The 23002-nt window shown below is 39.3% G+C and overlaps 1 protein-coding gene across 4 annotated transcripts in view; it reads left to right on the top strand.

The window, feature by feature from the left end:
* The window catches only part of LOC126469267 (ATP-binding cassette sub-family C member 10), a 392679-nt gene that overhangs the window by 15096 nt on the left and 354581 nt on the right, over positions 1-23002 (top strand). The window contains exon 2 of one of the 4 annotated variants that reach the window (XM_050096620.1): positions 1805-1902. The exons of the other annotated variants lie outside the window; for them this stretch is intronic. The gene's annotated coding sequence lies outside the window, so the exon portion shown is untranslated. The remainder of the gene's footprint in view (positions 1-1804; positions 1903-23002) is intronic. 4 annotated transcript variants of the gene reach the window in all.

The raw sequence follows: 23002 nt of genomic DNA, 5'->3' as shown, positions 1-23002 counted from the left end.
TTTTATCCATGCAGCTGGGTTTTATCACTCACTCTAGTGTGGGCGCTCTCGCATGATTTCTCACCCACTCCAGCGACTTTTAATTGTGACGTGGATACCAAAATAGGGTCTTCCATGGTAACAAGTTGTGTTGGTACCTCTATCAACGCTTTCCAGCTGGAGGTTCTTCTTTTGTAGTTGAGTGGTTGACCTTTTACCTGATCCATCAACCACTGTAGTCTGTTTTACTCTCTTCAACTATTTGCTCTCCTCCTTTTAAGTGTCCTCTATTTTGTGTTATTGCGGTGTTCATTTTAGCTCTGTACCCTTGGTGTTCCCTCCCTCTGGGTGCAGAGGTTACGCTTTTACTGTATAGGCCTTTTGCAAGTATGTCTGTTTGGAACAGGGGACTGATGACCTCAATGTTTAGCCCCCATCAAACCCCAAAACCAACCAACCAACCAACCAACCAACCAACCAACTGTTGAAATGCAGGTAATGCTGGAGGTTGGTAGATTTGATGTGCATAGAGGTACTGATGTAGCTGTATTTGTAGTGTTCAGTGTTGAGGGAGGTGGCTTGGGTTGAGGAGAACCAAGTGAAATGAGTGGGGGAGAAGGTGTTGAGATTTTGGAGGAATGTGGATAGGGTGTCCTCACTGTTGATCCAGACCACATAGATCTCATCAGTGAATCTGAACCAGGTGACAGAAGGTTTCCACTAGATGACCCATGAATAAGCTGGCATAATATAGTGCTATGAGGGTGCCCATTGCTGTACCATGGTTTTGTTTGTAGGTGATGTTTTCATAGATGAAGTAATTGTGGATGAGGACACAGCTGGTAATGGTGGCCAGGAAGGACATTGTAGGTTTGGAATCTGTCAGCTGTTGGGAAAGGTGTTCAATAGCAGCAACGTCACAAGCTTTAGGGTTGCTAGTGTAAAGGGAGGTGGCATTAGCAGTGATGAACAAGGCACTGTGTGGTAGAGGAACAGGAACTGTGGGGTGTTGATGGAGGAAATGTTTGATGTCTTTTATATTGGAGGGTCGCTTGTGGGTGATAGGCTGAAGGTGTTGGTTTATGAGAGTAGAGATTCTGTCAGTCAGGGCACAGTAACTTGCCACATTGGGGTATTGTAGGTGGTTGGGTTTATGGACTTCATTAAGCAATTAAGCATGTAGAAAGTAGGAGTGCGGGGAGTGGTAGGGGGGGGGGGGGGGGGGCTAGGATTCGAGGAGAGACTGGATATCCTATTGGATTTCTGGAATTTCACCACCCAGATTGCACCTCCCATCATACTTGGTTTCACACAGTTTGATCTCGGTGGCCAGAGACAGTGGTTGTATGTGTGAGCTGTGCTAGCATGAATGGTTGTGTGTGTTGTCTACTTCAGATGAAGGCCTGTTGGCCAAAGCTCACTTGTTTAGCAGTCTTCTTGTTGTGCCGGTCTGTGGATCAACATATCCACTATTTGGTGCATAGCAAGCTATCCTATTCATAATACTGTCATTATTCCATACTGGATTTTCTCTAGTCTGGTTTCGTGTACATAGGTACAAATGTATAAGTGCGTCTGCTGATGCACTGACCTCATATTTGGGAGGACAAAGGCTCATTCTCCGTCCGCCTTTTCTCATTTGGATTTTTGGTGGTTTTCCTGGATTACTTCAGCAAATGCTGGTTGCTTGAACAAGGCAAAGGCTGAACCTACTGCAGTTTTGTTCCATAATGTAATGATGATGTGGTATATGTGGTATGTGATGGTTGCCTGGAATTGAAAAGAGAACATAACACTGAGAATATTTCTTTTGTATCTGTAATAGGTTTTGGAACTTATGATGTTGTGACAGCCTTATCAGTAGTGCAGCCTGAGGTCCATGTTAGTTGGAAGGTGACAGCTTCATAGTCAGTTGGTCAAGAGGTAATGGATGACTCAGTTAATCCTGTATGTCTGTATGTGTGACTTACGTTTTCCTTTTATTAAGCTGACAGTTTGTATGTCATTGTTAAATAATCCTTGGATGTATAATTTATTACTATGAATACTTCTACAAGTTGCATTTTCATAATGTATGTCATTGTTAAATAATCCTTGGATGTATAATTTATTACTATGAATACTTCTACAAGTTGCATTTTCATAATGTCTTTAGCATTTTCATTGTTAGCCCATCATTCTCAGTTATATCAATTTTCCATATATGAACTCACTGTGTTTGTTAACTTCTGGCTATACGCCAGGTACATACCAATTTTCATAATTTGTTATGCCTACTCATGCTAGTTTTACCAAGTGAAGTATAAAGTTGGAAAGCAATCTTTAAACACTTTCAGTATAACCTTCCTGTTTGTTGTAGCAATGGTATCTGCACAGCAAGCAAAATTACCTGTTTTATTTTCTTCATACTTTATTTGTACTTGTTCTTTTTCTTGTAACTTTGTTATATTGTAGTATCATCTTCTAGATATTTCTGTCATATTCCTTCAGTGTAGTCAACAGCATTTCATTCTTTTTTTTCCCCTCACATTATTGTGTTTTTTTCAAAAGTCTATTATTTTCTCTTCTTGGTATTAGTGATGTTTGTAATGGTTAACTATCAATTTTCATAGTTAAGTGTGCAGGGAAACAAGTTTGCATTTCTTTCAGGTATTGAATTCAGATTAGTATGAGTTTGTGTGGTTCTATTTTTAGCTTAAACTTTTGTATTTTGCTGTTCTCAGACAATTCCTGTAGTTTCTGTCTCCTATCAAGACATTATTCATGTGCAAGCTGTGTATTGAGAAGTACCAAGGAGTCGTTGGCAACTATTTGTTTATTTCATGCCAAAAGCATTCTGTACAGTGTGCAGTGACGTAAGGGCATTGAAACTCTAATTTTAAATAATACAAAAATGTATCAACAACTGCAGTAAAGAAAACTGGTACGCAACAGTAGAAAAAGAAAAACTTTAAACTTCAATGATTTTGTTTGCTATAAAGTAATGTTTGCTGCTGCCACTCATTATTTTCCTTTATATATTTTCTTCACAGTGCATTTATATATTATGATATTTATGAGCATGATGATTAGGATGTGTGAGCTACTGCTTTACTATAGTGTGTTTATTATAATATAAACGCAAACCCCCGGAACTAAAACAGGTTATAATATGTGAAAAACACACTTGATAATGGGACTTATTTCCTAAATTGCATTCTGCGTAAAATCAATAAAGGAAAATTGTGGCTGACATCAGCAAATCTAATTTGTAACGAATGAAAACAGTATTTTTTTACGGTTGCAAAATTTTATTCATGATTTCTAATGGATGACAAAATTTAAAACCCCAGTATTAATTAATTAGTAATGATTGTTAAATTATTTAAGCCCAGAAACATGGCAGTCCCAAAATGTCGTCTCCGGCCAGAAGATCTTCCAATTTACATATTGCTGGATGTATGGACAAGAGGACAAGTGCTGAACAGTTGGCCCTTCCTACTGCTTAGGTTCTTCCAAATCTTTCAGTTCAGGTTTCCAGTAGATGATAAGGCTTCTGTAGGAGACGCGCTGTTCTCCAGTTTCTTGAGTCTGATTTGTCATGTTGAGTCTAGATTCACTATGTGTGACATTTGGAGGACTTGTAAGCTTAGGAAGTTTTCTTAGTGTTCAGTCTCTGTGTAGGTGGTTGATGTCCTTTCAGAGGGTGTCTATTATGTTCTACTTTATACCTTTCCGCATGTGCGTCCTTTCATGTCTTATGCTAGGTGGTGAAATTACAGTTAGTATGTAGACTTGGTCAGTTGGTTTCAAAATATGGCACCCTGTAATTAATCTGCAGGTTTCATTCAAGGCTACTTCTGCCTGCGTAGTATGTGCCGATTTCTGTGAAGTAGGGTAAGCATGTTCTACAGTAGAATAGCAGGGTACAAGGCTGATACATGCAGTACTGCTGAGTGTGCACCCCCAAGTGCTGCCCACCAGTTTCCTTATGACGTAATGTGCAGTAGCTACTTTTTATTTTGTGTCCATAATCTTATTTGTATGTAATTGTGTGGCCCAAGGTGATCTCAAGATATTTTGTGTTGGAGCAGTGTTCAAGCTCTGAATCTACCAACCTGATTTTCATTTTCCTGTTATCTTCTTTATTCCTCAGACAAAACTTTGTTTTTTTGTGTTTTGGACAGATTAGGCACCAGAGACAGTTCTGACATTCCACTTGATAATGAAAACAAGACTTAAGAAAATTACACACACCTTAATAGGTTTTGCTGATATAGAAAAGCATTCAGTAATGTAAAGTAGTGTGCAGTGTTTGAAATTCCCAGAAAAATAGGCATAAGCTCTAGTGAAAGACAAGTAACATATAATATTTATAAGCACCAAGAAGGAACAATAAGAGTGAAAGACTAAGAATGAAGTACTTGGACTATGAAAGCTGTAAGACAAGGAAGTGGTCTTCCTCCCCTATTGCTCAATCTGTACATCAAAGACGTAATGATTGAAGTAAAAGATAGTTTCAGGAAAGACATTGGAATTCAGGGTAAAAGAATGTGGATGACAAGATTTGCTTATGATATTGCTATCTTCAGTGTAAACGAGAAAGAATTACAGGACATACTAAATGGAATGAACAGTCTATTGGGTACAGTATATGAACTGAGAGTAAACCAAAGAAAGATCAAAGTGATGACGAGTAGCAGAAATGAGATTTATGATAAGCTTAACATCAAAACTGGGAAAAACTTAACATCAAAATTGAGGACTGTGAAGTAAACAAAGTGAAAGCATTTTGCTGTCTTAGGAGCAAAATAACAGATGATGAACACAGCAACGAAAGTATAAAATCAGACAGGCACGGGCAAAGAAGGCATTCTGGCTAAAACAAGTCTACTAGTATGAAATATTGGCCTTAATTTCATGAAGAACTTTCTGAGAATATACATCTGGTGCACAACATTGTATGGAAGTGAATCATTGACTTTGGAGGAAGCTGAATGGAAGAGAGTCACAGCAGTTGAAATGTGGTGCTATAGAAGGATGCTGAAGATCAAGTGGACTGATAAAATAATAAATGAGGTGGTTCTCTGTAGAACTAGCAAGAACAAAAATTTTTAGGGAACGTTGATAAAAAGAAGGAACAGTATGACAGAAATGTGTTAAGACAACAGGAAATAATCTCTGTAGTGTTAGAGAAAACTGTAGGAGATGACCAAGATTGGATGCAGAAATAAAATTGTCAGTGTGGTGTACAGGAGCTCCTTAGGGCGATCTCTTTATTAAGCTAGTCTTTTCGGTATGATATTAAGTATATATCCCAGGTTTTTTATAATGTACACAATTTGGTGAGAGACTCTTTGGTCACCTGCCCAGAAGTTGGTCAAACTTGGGGGTCTACAACCTTTTAGACCCGAGTCGCATTATCAAACCCCAGTTATCTTATGGACTGAACATGTTCCCAACTGAATAAAGAATTCACTTAAAATAAAACACAGTAATTTAGTGAAGCAAAGGTATTGAATGTTTTTAAATTATAGTTATAATCGAGAAGAAAAAATTTAGAACAATGTATGTAAACTTTTTATAGTTATACAGAACAGAGAATTTAAATTTATAAGTCAGATTTATTGCAATTTAAGACTCAAAATGAGTGCAATGTAAATTGATGGAGAAGTAGTTTGTTCATATTCTGCTGTAGATGGTTTTGCGATTGAATAATCCTGGAAATACTATTTTTTTTAATATTAAAATCTTATGGGACTTAACTGCTAAGGTCATCAATCCGTAAGCTTACACACTACTTTACCTAAATTATGCTAAGGACAAACACACACACTCATGCCCGAGAGAGGAATCGAACCTCCACCAGGACCAGCCGCACAGTCCATGAGTGCAGCGCCTTAAAGCGCTCGGCTGAAATACTATTCCAATCTGATATTTTCCAAGTACAGTTTGTGTAAGAAATGGTTTTTTTACTTGAATCTGGATGAAAACACACGAGAAAATTTATATATTTTGAAAGATGTGTACAAAAAGGAACGATAACTGTTCGATTGCCAAAAACAATTTGTGATATTTGTGAACATAATGTAGTATCAGTACATGAGGCGCAAAGCGGATTGTTTTCTGTGTGGAAATTTTGTGTCGTCATTGCATCTCAATTTTCTCAAAAAATAACTGGAGAATTTTACGAACTTCAGAAAACTTGAGCAACACTGGCATATTAACTGGAACTAAACATTAATTACATAACAGTTTCAAACAATCTAGGTAAAGGTATGTGGTAATAGTTCGATTCCAAATGATCTGATGGTGAATTGAAATTCCCTCGGTGAAAATTAGCTGAAATAGGATGAATTTTCACAATTTCTGGAAATGTCCATTACAGGCAATAAAATTTAGCCATTAATGACAATGGTGCCTGCAAAAGGTGATTGTTGAAGTCAGGTGAATCTCTGTTGGAGGTGCCAGAGCTTGAGAATCATTCTACAAACTGATGTGGTACTATTGGTGAAGAAAATCCACTTATCCTTTGTCCAATAATAATATTGCAGATTTCACAATAATTAGGCTTGTGCACTACACCATCACGAGCATGAGACATTTAGCCATGAATTACAATGGTGCCTGCAAAAGGTGATTGTTGAAGTAGGGAGAATCCCTGTTGGAGGCGACAGAGCTTGAGAATCATTCTACAAACTGATGTGGTACTATTAGTGAAGAAAATCCACTTATCCTTTGTCCAGTAACAATATTGCAGATTTCACAATAATTAGGCTTGTCACTACACCATCACAAGCATGATACATACTAATGAATAGCTCACATAATGCAAACTTCTGTGGATATTTGATGCAAATTTTGATGGAAATCTGTAATTCCTGCACCACAACATTTGTCTTACTGACATTTTCTGTTAGACGCCAGATGTTGGCATATTGTGGAGTACTTACTGGCCTGTAAGTAACATATTCTGTCTCTCAGTGCCCTCAACATAACACTTTGTGAAGGTGTCATCATCCTGATGCAAAACAGTTTCCTCTAAAAATTATGGCTCACATTGTGTCAGTGTCGAATTGTGTTGTAAACTTTTATCAATATACAAAATTCTGTGCACAATAATGCAAAAAAATGACTAATAGGGAAACATCGCCAACTTGACCTCATGTGTTAAAGAGAAAAATCGCACTTGCAAGATATCTGCCCCAGTAGTTGAGCCCTTGTGAAAATTTGGGCCATAATTCTGCTAACATGAAGTTATTACCTTCTAAATGTACAGCTTTCGAACTTCCGCATGACACCTATTGTTTACAACTTGCTTCGACCCACTGCAGCCACCTAATGCCCAGCTATAAAGTACTGCACGGCAAAGTGACAACAAGAGCCCTTGCGTTCACGTGATGTTGAAGGGAAGAGGAGTCGAGACATGGACACATCTGACCCTTTCAAAATTTTGTTATAGAACATATTCTGTGCAGAAAAAAAGGTAAGTAATATGAATATGTAATACATCAGCATCACACACACATCATTCAATGTTATTTTGAAAGTATTCTTGTACTGATATTCTGCAGTTATATAAAAACCTCAAAATCAAAGTGAATGAACCTAAGCAACTCGACAATTGTTATGAAACGTAGTTAACGATTTTCCATTTACATTTTAATCATGCTGATCATATAGAAGAATAGCACTTTTCCTACAGATGTACTTCACTTTAACAGTGTCAGCTTTAAAATCTAAAGAAAATAATGAAGAACAGTGATGTTGATGCCAACAATTAAATGCTATGACATACACTTTAATTTCATTCATTTACACTGCATTTGTGAATTGCAACATAAAAATGTTCAAAACAAAGAGATCTCTGTCACCAGCTACAGATTAGAAACCACTGCCAAAACAGTATTGTCTTACCACTCCACCATATAGTACTTCACATGTTGGCATTAAATTGTGCAGCGAAGCGGAGTGTGTGACAACAGGCGCATGCACGTTTAAAAACTTTACTTTCACAAGGTCATAACTGCATATTATCATAATTATGGCCTAAATTTTCTTATGGGGTTGTTTTCTGGGACTAATATCTTGTAAGTGTGCTGTTTTCTCCTTAAAATATGAGATCAAGTTAGTGATGTTTTCCATTAAGGCATTTTGGGTCTCTCTCAGATGTTTGTGATATAATTGAAATTTTCTTTGAACAAGTTTTATCACTTTCACATACATCAGAACTTCTTAAAATGTAGAGTGCCCCCCCCCCCCCCCCCCCCCCACATTTTTTCCTTTTCTGGGGAATATGGAGAGGTATCCCAGAAAGTGTGTGTAAGGCATTCATGTAATTCCGAATGACATTTGTAATTCAGATCGCTATTTCTTACACTCCTGGAAATTGAAATAAGAACACCGTGAATTCATTGTCCCAGGAAGGGGAAACTTTATTGACACATTCCTGGGGTCAGATACATCACATGATCACACTGACAGAACCACAGGCACATAGACACAGGCAACAGAGCATGCACAATGTCGGCACTAGTACAGTGTATATCCACCTTTCGCAGCAATGCAGGCTGCTATTCTCCCATGGAGACGATCGTAGAGATGCTGGATGTAGTCCTGTGGAACGGCTTGCCATGCCATTTCCACCTGGCGCCTCAGTTGGACCAGCGTTCGTGCTGGACGTGCAGACCGCGTGAGACGACGCTTCATCCAGTCCCAAACATGCTCAATGGGGGACAGATCCGGATATCTTGCTGGCCAGGGTAGTTGACTTACACCTTCTAGAGCACATTGGGTGGCACGGGATACATGCGGACGTGCATTGTCCTGTTGGAACAGCAAGTTCCCTTGCCGGTCTAGGAATGGTAGAATGATGGGTTTGATGACGGTTTGGATGTACCGTGCACTATTCAGTGTCCCCTCGACGATCACCAGTGGTGTACGGCCAGTGTAGGAGATCGCTCCCCACACCATGATGCCGGGTGTTGGCCCTGTGTGCCTCGGTCGTATGCAGTCCTGATTGTGGCGCTCACCTGCACGGCGCCAAACACGCATACGACCATCATTGGCACCAAGGCAGAAGCGACTCTCATCGCTGAAGACGACACGTCTCCATTCGTCCTCCCTCCATTCACGCCTCTCGCGACACCACTGGAGGCGGGCTGCACGATGTTGGGGCGTGAGCGGAAGACGGCCTAACGGTGTGCGGGACCGTAGCCCAGCTTCATGGAGACGGATGCGAATGGTCCTCGCCGATACCCCAGGAGCAACAGTGTCCCTAATTTGCTGGGAAGTGGCGGTGCGGTCCCCTACGGCACTGCATAGGATCCTACGGTCTTGGCGTGCATCCGTGCGTCGCTGCGGTCCGGTCCCAGGTCGACGGGCACGTGCACCTTCCGCCGACCACTGGCGACAACATCGATGTACTGTGGAGACCTCACGCCCCACGTGTTGAGCAATTCGGTGGTACGTCCACCTAGCCTCCCGCATGCCCACTATACGCCCTCGCTCAAAGTCCGTCAACTACACATACGGTTCACGTCCACGCTGTTGCGGCATGCTACCAGTGTTAAAGACTGCGATGGAGCTCCGTATGCCACGGCAAACTGGCTGACACTGATGGCGGCAGTGCACAAATGCTGCGCAGCTAGCGCCATTCGACGGCCAACACCGCGGTTCCTGGTGTGTCCGCTGTGCCGTGCGTGTGATCATTGCTTGTACAGCCCTCTCGCAGTGTCCGGAGCAAGTATGGTGGGTCTGACACACCGGTGTCAATGTGTTCTTTTTTCCATTTCCAGGAGTGTACATACAAACATTTTTATAATAAGTATGGATTGTTGTTAAATATCTCTTAATAGGTGTTGCCTAAAATTTCTGTTCATGCCTAGTTTGACTTGTAATAGGGCTGATTAGTCACTGTGTGCTTAGCAAGCCACATCAAATACTTTTGTGGTAGGATTTCACTTGCAGCCACCTTTGTACTGGATGCCATGTGTATTTAGTGAATACTGTTCATAGGATATTTGAGGGTTGTATGTAAAGTTTGCCGCAAGTGAATAAATGCTCTTATCTTGATACTGACTCCAAGCATTGAAGTGGTACTCTACTACTTGAATCTAAGTCTTCCACTAACCTTCTCTATCACTGATTTCATATGTGTATCCCATTTCATACTCGTTTTTAGTATTATTCCTGTATATTTAAATCTTACAACAGGATCCAGAAGTTTGCCACTGATCATCTAATTGTGTGGCATCTGAAAATGTGAAATTCTTTGTGAAATGAAGGGTGGCAGCAGCCACAGATACTGATTTTTATGTTTAAAGAAGTATCACCATGGATTGTTGTAAGAAATGCAGAACTACTTAGACAGATATCTACTTGGTGTACTGAATGTCAGGTCTCTTTAAATGTGAATAAACAGAAGACAAGGTCCATAACGAAGAAAAAGCACCAGTTTCCACACAATTAGAAGATCAGTGGCAAACTTTTGTCATTTAAATATGCAGAGATAAAACTATAAATTAATATGATAGAGCACACACATGAAATCAGAAGTACAAAAGATGAGTGGAAGACTTAGATTCAAGTAGTACAGTTCTGCTTTAGCGCATGGAGTCGTTATCAAGTAAGCATGACAAAAAACTTTTAATAAATTCAGGAAAGCACGATTAGAATTGTAGCAGGTCAGCATCCCCATGAAAAATTCAACAGAGATTCTAAGAGAAGTTAAGTGTGAATCACTACAAAATACAACATTACTCTCATGCAATCTTGTTGGGTAAATATAAAGAATCGGCATTTGGAAGAAACACATTGATGATCTGCTGAAACGTTTGAGTTCGGCTACTTATGCAATAAGGGTCATTGCAAATTTTGGTGATAAACATCTTAGTAAATTAGCTTACTACGGCTATTTTCACTCATTGCTTGCATATGGCATTATATTTTGGGGTAATTCATCACTGAGGAATAAAGTATTTATTGCACAAAAGCGTGTAATCACAATAATAGCTGGAGTCCACCCAAGATCATCCTGCAGACATTTATTTAAGGATCTAGGGATATTCACAGTAGCTTCTCAGTATATATACTCTCTTATGAAATTTGTTATTAACAACCATACCCAATTCAAAAGTAATAGCAGTGTGCATAACTACAATACTAGGAGAAAGGATGATCTTCACTATTCAAGATTAAATCTAACTTTGGCACAGAAAGGGGTGAATTATACTGCCACTAAAGTCTTTGGTCACTTACCAAATAGTATCAAAAGTCTGACAGATAACCAACAAGTATTTAAGAAGAAATTAAAAGAATTTCTGAATGACAACTCCTTCTATTCCATAGAGGAATTTTTAGATATAAATTAAGAAAAAAAGAAAAAAAAACCAAACAAAAAAATTATATAAAAAAAATTGTTATATTAACTTAATTATGTTGTTAAATTAACTTAATTATGCCATGTATCCCCCCCCATGAACCATGGAACTTGCCGTTGGTGGGGAGGCTTGCGTGCCTCAGCGATACAGATAGCCGTACCGTAGGTGCAACCACAACGGAGGGGTATCTGTTGAGAGGCCAGACAAACGTGTGGTTCCTGAAGAGGGGCAGCAGCCTTTTCAGTAGTTGCAAGGGCAACAGTCTGGATGATTGACTGATCTGGCCTTGTAACAATAACCAAAACGGCCTTGCTGTGCTGGTACTGCGAACGGCTGAAAGCTAGGGGAATCTACAGCCGTAATTTTTCCCGAGGTCATGCAGCTTTACTGTATGATTACATGATGATGGCGTCCTCTTGGGTAAAATATTCCGGAGGTAAAATAGTCCCCCATTCGGATCTCCGGGCGGGGACTACTCAAGAGGATGTCGTTATCAGGAGAAAGAAAACTGGCGTTCTACGGATCGGAGCGTGGAATGTCAGATCCCTTAATCGGGCAGGTAGGTTAGAAAATTTAAAAAGGGAAATGGATAGGTTGAAGTTAGATCTAGTGGGAATTAGTGAAGTTCGGTGGCAGGAGGAACAAGACTTCTGGTCAGGTGACTACAGGGTTATAAACACAAAATCAAATAGGGGTAATGCAGGAGTAGGTTTAATAATGAATAGGAAAATAGGAATGCGGGTAAGTTACAACAAACAGCATAGTGAACGCATTATTGTAGCCAAGATAGATACGAAGCCCACGCCTACTACAGTAGTACAAGTTTATATGCCAACTAGCTCTGCAGATGACGAAGAAATGTATGATGAAATAAAAGAAATTATTCAGATTGTGAAGGGAGACGAAAATTTAATAGTCATGGGTGACTGGAATTCGAGTGTAGGAAAAGGGAGAGAAGGAAACATAGTAGGTGAATATGGATTGGGGGACAGAAATGAAAGAGGAAGCCGCCTGGTCGAATTTTGCACAGAGCACAACATAATCATAACTAACACTTGGTTTAAGAATCATGAAAGAAGGTTGTATACATGGAAGAACCCTGGAGATACTAAAAGGTATCAGATAGATTATATAATGGTAAGACAGAGATTTAGGAACCAGGTTTTAAATTGTAAGACATTTCCAGGGGCAGATGTGGACTCTGACCACAATCTATTGGTTATGACCTGTAGATTAAAACTGAAGAAATTGCAAAAAGGTGGGAAGTTAAGGAGATGGGACCTGGATAAACTAAAAGAACCAGAGGTTGTACAGAGTTTCAGGGAGAGCATAAGGGAGCAATTGACAGGAATGGGGGAAATAAATACAGTAGAAGAAGAATGGGTAGCTTTGAGGGATGAAGTAGTGAAGGCAGCAGAGGATCAAGTAGGTAAAAAGACGAGGGCTAGTAGAAATCCTTGGGTAACAGAAGAAAGGAGAAAATATAAAAATGCAGTAAGTGAAACAGGCAAAAAGGAATACAAACGTCTCAAAAATGAGATTGACAGGAAGTGCAAAATGGCTAAGCAGGGATGGCTAGAGGACAAATGTAAGGATGTAGAGGCCTATCTCACTAGGGGTAAGATAGATACTGCCTACAGGAAAATTAAAGAGACCTTTGGAGATAAGAGAACGACTTGTATGAATATCAAGAGCTCAGATGGAAACCCAGTTCTAAGCAAAGAAGGGAAAGCAGAAAGGTGGAAGGAGTATATAGAGGGGCTATACAAGGGCGATGTACTTGAGGACAATATTATGGAAATGGAAGAGGATGTAGATGAAGATGAAATGGGAGATATGATACTGCGTGAAGAGTTTGACAGAGCACTGAAAGACCTGAGTCGAAACAAGGCCCCCGGAGTAGACAATATTCCATTGGAACTACTGACGGCCGTGGGAGAGCCAGTCCTGACAAAACTCTACCATCTGGTGAGCAAGATGTATGAAACAGGCGAAATACCCTCAGACTTCAAGAAGAATATAATAATTCCAATCCCAAAGAAAGCAGGTGTTGACACATGTGAAAATTACCGAACTATCAGCTTAATAAGTCACAGCTGCAAAATACTAACACGAATTCTTTACAGACGAATGGAATAACTAGTAGAAGCCAACATCGGGAAAGATCAGTTTGGATTCCGTAAAAACACTGGAACACGTGAGGCAATACTGACCTTACGACTTATCTTAGAAGAAAGATTAAGGAAAGGCAAACCTACGTTTCTAGCATTTGTAGACTTAGAGAAAGCTTTTGACAATGTTGACTGGAATACTCTCTTTCAAATTCTAAAGGTGGTAGGGGTAAAATACAGAGAGCGAAAGGCTATTTACAATTTGTTCAGAAGCCAGATGGCAGTTGTAAGAGTCAAGGGACATGAAAGGGAGGCAGTGGTTGGGAAGGGAGTAAGACAGGGTTGTAGCCTCTCCCCGATGTTGTTCAATCTGTATATTGAGCAAGCAGTAAAGGAAACAAAAGAAAAATTCGGAGTAGGTATTAAAATTCATGGAGAAGAAATAAAAACTTTGAGGTTCGCCGATGACATTGTAATTCTGTCAGAGACAGCAAAGGACTTGGAAGAGCAGTTGAATGGAATGGACAGTGTCTTGAAAGGAGGATATAAGATGAACATCAACAAAAGCAAAACAAGGATAATGGAATGTAGTCTAATTAAGTCGGGTGATGCTGAGGGAATTAGATTAGGAAATGAGACACTTAAAGTAGTAAAGGAGTTTTGCTATTTGGGGAGCAAAATAACTGATGATGGTCGAAGTAGAGAGGATATAAAATGTAGGCTGGCAATGGCAAGGAAAGCGTTTCTGAAGAAGAGAAATTTGTTAACATCCAGTATTGATTTAAGTGTCAGGAAGTCATTTCTGAAAGTATTCGTATGGAGTGTAGCCATGTATGGAAGTGAAACATGGACGATAAATAGTTTTGACAAGAAGAGAATAGAAGCTTTCGAAATGTGGTGCTACAGAAGGATGCTGAAGATTAGATGGGTAGATCACATAACTAATGAGGAAGTATTGAATAGGATTGGGGAGAAGAGAAGTTTGTGGCACAACTTGACCAGAAGAAGGGATCGGTTGGTGGGACATGTTCTGAGGCATCAAGGGATCACCAATTTAGTATTGGAGGGCAGTGTGGAGGGTAAAAATCGTAGAGGGAGACCAAGAGATGAATACACTAAGCAGATTCAGAAGGATGTAGGTTGCAGTAGGTACTGGGAGATGAAAAAGCTTGCACAGGATAGAGTAGCATGGAGAGCTGCATCAAACCAGTCTCAGGACTGAAGACCACAACAACAACAACATGCCATGTATTGGAAAATTTGACTCGTTCCCCATCATTACGAAATATTGTATTCATGATCCATGGAACTAGTATTAATCTAATCTAATCTCTCTAATCTTTTTCAAATGTCTGTCCTGAATACTTTGTTGTCTTATCTGGGGCAGGGGGGGGGGGGGGGGGGGGAGGCAGAACATGTTATAAAGTCAAACTTAAGCTTGCCAAAGAAGTTGCCTGTGAAAATTACATAGAAGGAGCTACAGACAAATGCAAGGCTGCCTGGGATATTATAACATAAGAATTTGCTTCTATCCAAACTAATGACATTCTGCTTGAGCCAGGAGAGCTCAGTAAATACTTTACTATTATAGTAAATGAATTAAAATCTAAAATTAACCAAACACATCAGCCATTGATGTACTGGCTGATCAGCTTCCTAGTGGACATGAATTCCACTGTGATCTTGTCACACTGATAGATATAGTAATTGCTGTTTCAATATTTTCTAACTTAAAATGCTACTGCCTATCTAACTACACAATAAAAAGGAAAATACACATTACTTGCAAACCACTTGCTTTTATTGTTAATAAATGTCTAAAGTTTGGAGTTTTCCTTGACAAGCTTAAAATTTCAAAAGTTTGTTTCTATATAAAGGGGAAAAGCATCACCCCGAGAACTACACATCAGAGTCTGTTGATACAATTTCCTCCAAAATATTTGAAGCAGTTTTCACATATAGCTTAGCAACTACTTTTAAAAATACAATTTTCTTTCTAGTAGAAGGCATGGTTTTCAACAAGGAAAAATACCACTTTTGCAGTCGTTGAAATTGTTAATCAGGCATTAACTGCATTTGCAAATTAGAATAGGGTCCCTTAAGCTATGTGATTTGAGTAAGGATTTGCTTGTATCCCCTATGACATCTTACTGCAGTATTATGGAAGAATAATACACCATTGGAAATAATGAATTCTTACCTACATAACATGAAGCAAGTTGTGTCAGTTGAAAATGAGCATTCTTCCCTGAAGAATCACATCTGGTGTGCTTCAGGGCTCTGTCCTTGGACCATTCTTCATTGTTGCAATTAACAGTTTGCCTCATTATATTAGTCTTTAGTTAGTTATCTGCTATGTGGACTACACAACTTTATTCATCACAGAATAAGGTATGTTAAGGTTACACCAGAAAATGCAGTACTCTCTCCTTATCACTAAACTGGTTCTCGTCTAATAGACTACTGTGCAACCCAGAGAAAACTCAATACCTGCTGATGGGACTAGTTAAATACATAGAAGCAAAATCTGTAAAACTGCTTGGAATACGTCTCGGTTTCAAACTCCAGGTTAATCATGTCTGCAGAAAGATGTGAAAGGTGTCCTCTCTCATATGGAAGTTACCTGTTGAGAATTGAATATCTCTGGACAGCTTACTTTGGACTTTGTCAGTCTCTCATGCCTTATGGGCTGTTGTTATGGGGTCACTCATGTCATGTCAGAGATGTGTTTTTGATTCAGAAAAAGGTGCTACAAATAATCATGTGTAACATTGGTCCAAGGGAACACTGCCATCCTTTATTTGCTAGGACCAAAATAATGACAGTGATAAATCTTTATATCTCTGTATTGTCGCTATATCCTTAAAACAACACAGCAGAAGTTGACATCACAGAGAACATATAATGTCACGACACCAAAAACAAAGAGTATTGACATTCCTGTGCATAGGCAGACAAAAACAGGCCACTCTCAGTCAACTGTTTAAAAGTTTTTAATAAATGACCACATTCTACAATCAATACACCTTTCAGTACTTTCAAAAGTAAGTTGTATAACTGGTTAATGAACAATTCATTCTACAGTACATGAGAATTCTTGGTTACTAGTAGTGTAGAAATTGAGTATTACGATTATGATTACACTTCTGTACAACAGGTTAATATAGTATACATTATTTGTACATGCAATTAACATAGTGTTATCAATATGAAGCTAATTCTGCCAAGTGTGGTTAACAGGTAATCACTCACTCACTCGCACACTCAGACTCTCACCCACACACTCAGAAAGCAATTTTGAGTCTGTGGTGTTGCTGTGTGTGTGTGTGTGTGTGTGTGTGTGTGTGAGTGTGTGTGTGTGTGTGTGTGTGTAACATCATGAGTAGGGAACACTGTGTGGCAAATCTGTCAGTGTGATGTGGTCTAATTTACATTTGGACTATTCTTCTTCCAGTACATTCACCTTTTTGTTTTGGCTTCATGGTCTGGCTACTCTGTACCATGGCTGTGTGTGAACTTATTCCTCCTGACTTTGTCTCTAGGAAGGGTTATGCTGTAAGTTTGTGTGTCACTACTTCCAGCTACTAAATAACAAACACATCTCTAACGATCAATTATGAAGACACATCCAAATATCAGTAACTCATAAAGTCAGGTACATCAATCAATACATCCAACCACATCGAACTAGACTTAAGATCTTAATTTACAATCTTCATTTGTCTTGAGTGTTTACATTTTAGTTTGCACCTTTTCTTCTGAAGTGTTCATGACATCCTCAAAGTGCATCACCAAGACATAAATGTCTGCATTCAGCAAGTGCTTCCACACTCACCACACTGCACACACCCAGAGATCTGGGTGCACACAGTGTTTTCCTCACTACATAAAATTTTTGTAAGAGACATGATCATCTTCTGCTAGCATGAACGTCTTCAGTGGAACATAGGTCATTCTCATGAGTAACCCACATTACAAGTCAGATTGGCCAGGCATTATTGAATGTTATGCCCCAAATTGGAGTGATCTTATGTTATTTAACCTCAGTTAAGAAACTTCTAAACAAACTGCAACTACTGCACAATATGTGTAAAAGCATAGGGCTGTGAAAATAGTTGCAGAAATGACCTACAGAGGCAAGTAAATGCAGTATTTCTTCACTTCCGAGAAGCATTTGATTCAGTGCTATACCAACACTTATTAACAAAAGTATGGTCATCTAGGGCATCAAACAAAATTTGAGACTGAATTGAGAATTTCTTGATAGGGAGGTAACAGCATATTATCTTGAATGGAAAGTCATTGGCAGATAAAGCAGTAACTTCAGCCTCTCACCAGGAAAACGTGTTGGTATCCTTGCTGTTCAGAATGTATGTCAGTGACCTGCAAGACAATATTAAGTAGTATTGGCAAAACTGGCAAATAATACATCCAGTCTCCAACATAGAGCTAAGGCAAAAGAAAAAGCAATGTGTCCTGTTGTTCAGGCAGAAATAGAAGACAGTATTACAGTAATCCCTATTCAGACATCAAACAGTGGGAAGTCCAGGATGGAATAATGAAAAGATTATATTTAATATTATTCATGGGATTTTTAAAACAATAGTGATGATGATGATGTTAATAATATTAATATTAATATGTACCGGTACTCACTAAGTGGTGGCAGGAGAACACACACATAAAGGTCATAAAGATATTGAGAGTTGCAAGCTTTTGGAGCTAAGGATACTTTGTTGAAGGAGAAGGAAGATAGGTGAAGGGAAAGGACTGGTGAAATTTGAGGAATGGGTAGAGTTTGGAAAAGTTGCCCAGAACCCTGAGACTTACCAGAAGGAATGACAGACTGTTGAGAACTGCAGTGGACAAGATTTGAAAATTTCGCTATACTTCATTACTTATTTGATTAAAAAAGGCTAAATTGTGACTCACCTGATAGAGGAGATGTTGAGCTCCAGAAAGACCCAATGAAAAGACTGTTACACATTTCAGTTTTGGCCAAAAGACCTCCTTCCAAAGTAGAAAACGTGCGCCCACCCACCCACCCACCCACCCACCCACCCACACACACACACACACACACACACACACACACACACACACACAGGCACAACTCACATACACATGACCACTCTGGCCACTGTGGCTGGACTTTGTGATGTCAGATTTCTATGAATTCCTTATAAATCAAACAATGGAAAATTCAGGATGGGATAACGATTTAACTTTTACAAGCTTTCGGAGCCAGTGTCTCCTTCTGGCACAAGTGTTGAGGGGAAGGAAGAGAGGTGAAGGAAAAGGGGTATAGTTCAGTAAAGTCAACCAGAACTCGACGTCAGGGGAGACTTACCGGATGGGATGAGAAGGAAAGACTGACCGTTTGGGACAGCCCCAGACGAGATTTGAAAATCTGAGAGCTTAAGGTGGAAGACAGGGTAATTTGCAAGACAGAGATTACTACTAAAACATCATGCACGAGTTAATAAGAGTGAAAGCTAAGAGCATTGTACATAGCATAGGTGGGAGGGGCGATGTAAAATAGATTGGAAAGACAATGAAAGAGGTAGAAAACTAAAACGGATTGAAGCAAAGAGTAGTTACTGTGAATAAATGCTGAGGAAGAAGAAATTAACATAGAGACCAGATGCGTGTCAAGAACCAAGGACACGTAGCGCTAGTTTCCACCTGCGGAGTTCTGAAAAACTGGTGTCTGGGGGAAGAATCCAGATGGCGCTTGTGGTGAAACAGTCATTGATATCATGACTATCATGTTGTAGAGCACGCTTTGCAATAGGATGTTGTGTGTTGCCAGTGTACACCCTCTGCCTATGCCCAGTCATTCTGACTAATAACTGGGTGGTAGTCATGCCGATATAAAAGGCCAAACAGTGTTTACATATCAGTTTCTATATGACATGTCGTTCCACAGGTGGCTCTCCCTTTGATAGTACAGTGAAACCTCACTTTTACACTTTTCAAGGGACTCCAAAAAAATGGTGGGAAATAATGTTTGAAGCTCTAAAAGTTACATTTATGATGCCCCATTGCATTTTCGCACCTTATGTATGTACATAACAGGCATAAAAAGACTTGTCAGGGACTTGTTTATTATCTAATAAAGGTTTATTAGCTAATAAAAACCACTGGTAACTGTCTGGGAAGTAGGAACGTTTGACTCAATTTCATATGTCATAATTGATGTTTCTGAAAGCCTGCAGCTGTCATTCATTATTTAAATAATGAAATACTGCACTAGTTACATATTTTTTCATGTTTAGCATGCGTTTTGAGACCCCCCCCCAAATTCCCTCCCTCCCGTTGCCAAGTGAAAATATGTACATAAATATTTTGTGTGTAGTCGTCTTTTTGAGGTTATGAGGTACTATGCCTCCTCAGTTATGTGGAAAATCACACACACACACACACACACACACACACACACACACACACACACACACACACACACACACACAAAGTACTGTACTTGACAACAACAATAAATTCTCGAAACACATTTTGCTCAGCATGAGGAGTATACATAACCAGTGCTGTGTTTAAATGAAAAACATATGACCAACACAAAGTGAATGACAGTGTCAACTAGCGCTACAAGTGGCCAAATGCCGGAACACACTAAATATTGTTCGACAAAGTTGTCACGGTGATCAAACAATCTCGAAACAACATTTGCACAATAGAGAGAGTTTGGAAATGGTTCTGATTGGTCATGATATCTTTATTCGAATGAACCTGCTTACTCCAATCAGCACCACTCCAAGTAGAGCTGGGCAGCAGCGGGAGATATGGCACGAATGGTTCCAACTTTTACATGTTTACTGGTTCAAATCCGCGGGGTAGAGTGCACTGGTCTCAAGAAACTTAACCATGTAATATTCGTAAATACTGCTGGACGGCAAACATCATGCCGTTGTCATTTCTTGTCCATGAACATTTTTTCGTAATGCGTAAATCACGGGAAAATTATAAATATTTTGATGCAAAATTGGGTGTAAATTAACATTGTTGACATATAAAATATGACGGGAATGATGAAAATGTCATAAATGGCAGGAAAACGTTAATTCCGGGAACATAAAAGTGGGTTATACTACATATGATTTACTAGTTATAGGGCTGGAATAGATAGTAGTAGGAGGTTGCATAGGGCAAGTCTTGCTGCGGGGACAGTCAGAGGGGTAGGGAGATGGGTGCAGAAGGAGCGTAGGGTTTGACAACAATTTTGCGGAGATTGGGAGGGTGACGAAAAGCTATTCTAGGTGTGGTGGGCAAAATCTCAGACAGAATAGATCTCATTTCAGGGAATGGTTAGGATTGTATGTAATGGCCCAGGAAATCTGCTTTTGACCTAGGCTGTTGGGATAATTACATCCATGATGACTGATGCGAGAGTGGTGGTGTATTGCTGTAAAGAGTCAGCATCAAAGAAATATGTTTGCCTCAAATGCCAAGTTTGTATGTGAGAGAATGTTCGACATGGAAAGAATGACAACTGTCAAAATGTAAGTATTGCTGTTTCTTAGTACTTTTATTGTGGACGGAAGTGTGTAGCTGGCCCTTGGTGAGGATAAGTACACCGCCAAGGAAAGTGCCATGGGATTCGAAATAAGAACATGTGAAATATGTACTATAGCAATTCTTAAATGTAATAGCATTAGATGTAGGTGTGACGACCTGTGAGGACTAGGTAAATTACATAAACTTGGAGAAGAAACCAGATCACATCTTTTTATGTGGAGAGTTAAATGTTTCCTTAAAAGGCAGAAATTCATCTGTGTGATACAGAAACTACACATCTACAATCACGACAACCACTCTCGATGATTATAAGCTAGCTCTTGGAACAGGGATATTCACCAAATGTGCTAAAATAAGGGACATCAACATGATTACTCTGCAGTTCACAATTAATTACCTGGCAGAAAACAAAATTCAATAATTTTATATGATAAATGGCATAATTTTAAAAGCCAATCTGGTTTCCAACACGGAAAACATCATTATAAAATCCATCATTGAGTTTACTCAAAAACAATGCTTCATACTCTTTAAGGGTGAAAATATAGAAATATTCTGACATCAGAAAAGCATTTGATTCAGTGACTGACTCCTTACTTCACAACAGATTACAGATGTATGTGATCAAGGCAGTGGTTCAGTTCATATTTAACAGAGGTAGGATACAAAGAGAAATAGTGAAATCAAATTTAAATAATTACTCCTCTGACTAGAAGGCATTTTCTTTGAGGTTAATTATTGGGTCCCTCTCTCCTCCCATTCTATGTAAATCATCTATCACTTACTATTACTATTTCTTCAGCTTATTTGCATATGATACATAAGGTCTGAATGAAAATGAGGTATCTTAAAAAATTCTAGGCAGTGTTGTAAATACTTTGGGGGAACTCAAATCATGGTTCCATCAAAATGGAATAAAACTGAATGTCATTAAAATCCATATGTGGCAAATCGGAACTACATCATTAGAATGGGGAGGCATAAATGTAACTTTTAGTGATAAGAGGTCACAAACGAAATCATATAAAATACATAGGCATAGATCTTGACAAAAAGTTAAACTGAAGTACATGGACTGCTTAGCGAATAAATTGAGTAGCCTTTCATTTCCAGAGTGAAATTTGTCAAGTGGCATAAGAGTGGACACAATAAAGATGGTCTATAAATGTTACTTTGAATTTGTTATTCATTATGATGTAATCTTTGTGGGGGATTTCAACAAATGTTAAAAGACTCACAGTATTGCAAAATAAAGTAATTAAACACACACGTGTCATCAAACAAATGGCATCTTGTTGTCTACTACCATGCCAGAAAATTTAAAAATCTTTGTTAGCCAGTGGCTACTACTTCAGGCAGAAGGGTTAAAGGGGAAGGAAGAGGGATGAAGGAAAAGGACTGGAGAGGTCTTGGAAAAGGGACAAATTTCAAGAAAGTCACCCAGAACTGCAGGTCAGGGAAGACTTACTGGATGGGATGAGAAGGTAAGACTGAGTTTTAGGACTGCACCGGGCAAGATTTGAAAACCTGAGAGCTTAAAGGTGGAAGACAGAGTAATACACAAGACAGAGATTACTGCACAAACATCATGCACGAGCTAATAAGAGTGGAAAGCTAAGTACATTTTATGTAACAGTTGAAAGGGGGGGGGGGGTCATTGAAAAATAGAGAAGTAAGAAAATGTAAGATGTAGAAAACTGAAACCAAGTGAAGGAATGAATAGTTTCTGTGAATAAATGCTGAGGCAGAAGATATTGAGGTGAGGTGGGTTGTGAGAATCAAGGACATGTTGTAACACTAGTTCCCACATGTGAAGTTCTGAGAAACATGTCTAAGGGAAGAATCCAGATAGCGCACTTGGTGAAACAGGCATCGAGGTCAGGATTGTCATGTTCCAGAGCATGCACTGCAATAGGATATTGCACGTCGCCAGTATACACCCTCTGCCTATGCTTTTTCATCCTAATTGATAATTTGTTGCTAGTCATGCCCATGTAAAAGGCAGAACAGTGTTTA

This window comes from Schistocerca serialis, chromosome 1 (genome assembly GCF_023864345.2).
Source record: "Schistocerca serialis cubense isolate TAMUIC-IGC-003099 chromosome 1, iqSchSeri2.2, whole genome shotgun sequence".
Classification (NCBI taxonomy): Eukaryota; Metazoa; Arthropoda; class Insecta; order Orthoptera; family Acrididae; genus Schistocerca; species Schistocerca serialis.
This window is presented reverse-complemented; position numbering and strand designations above follow the sequence as displayed.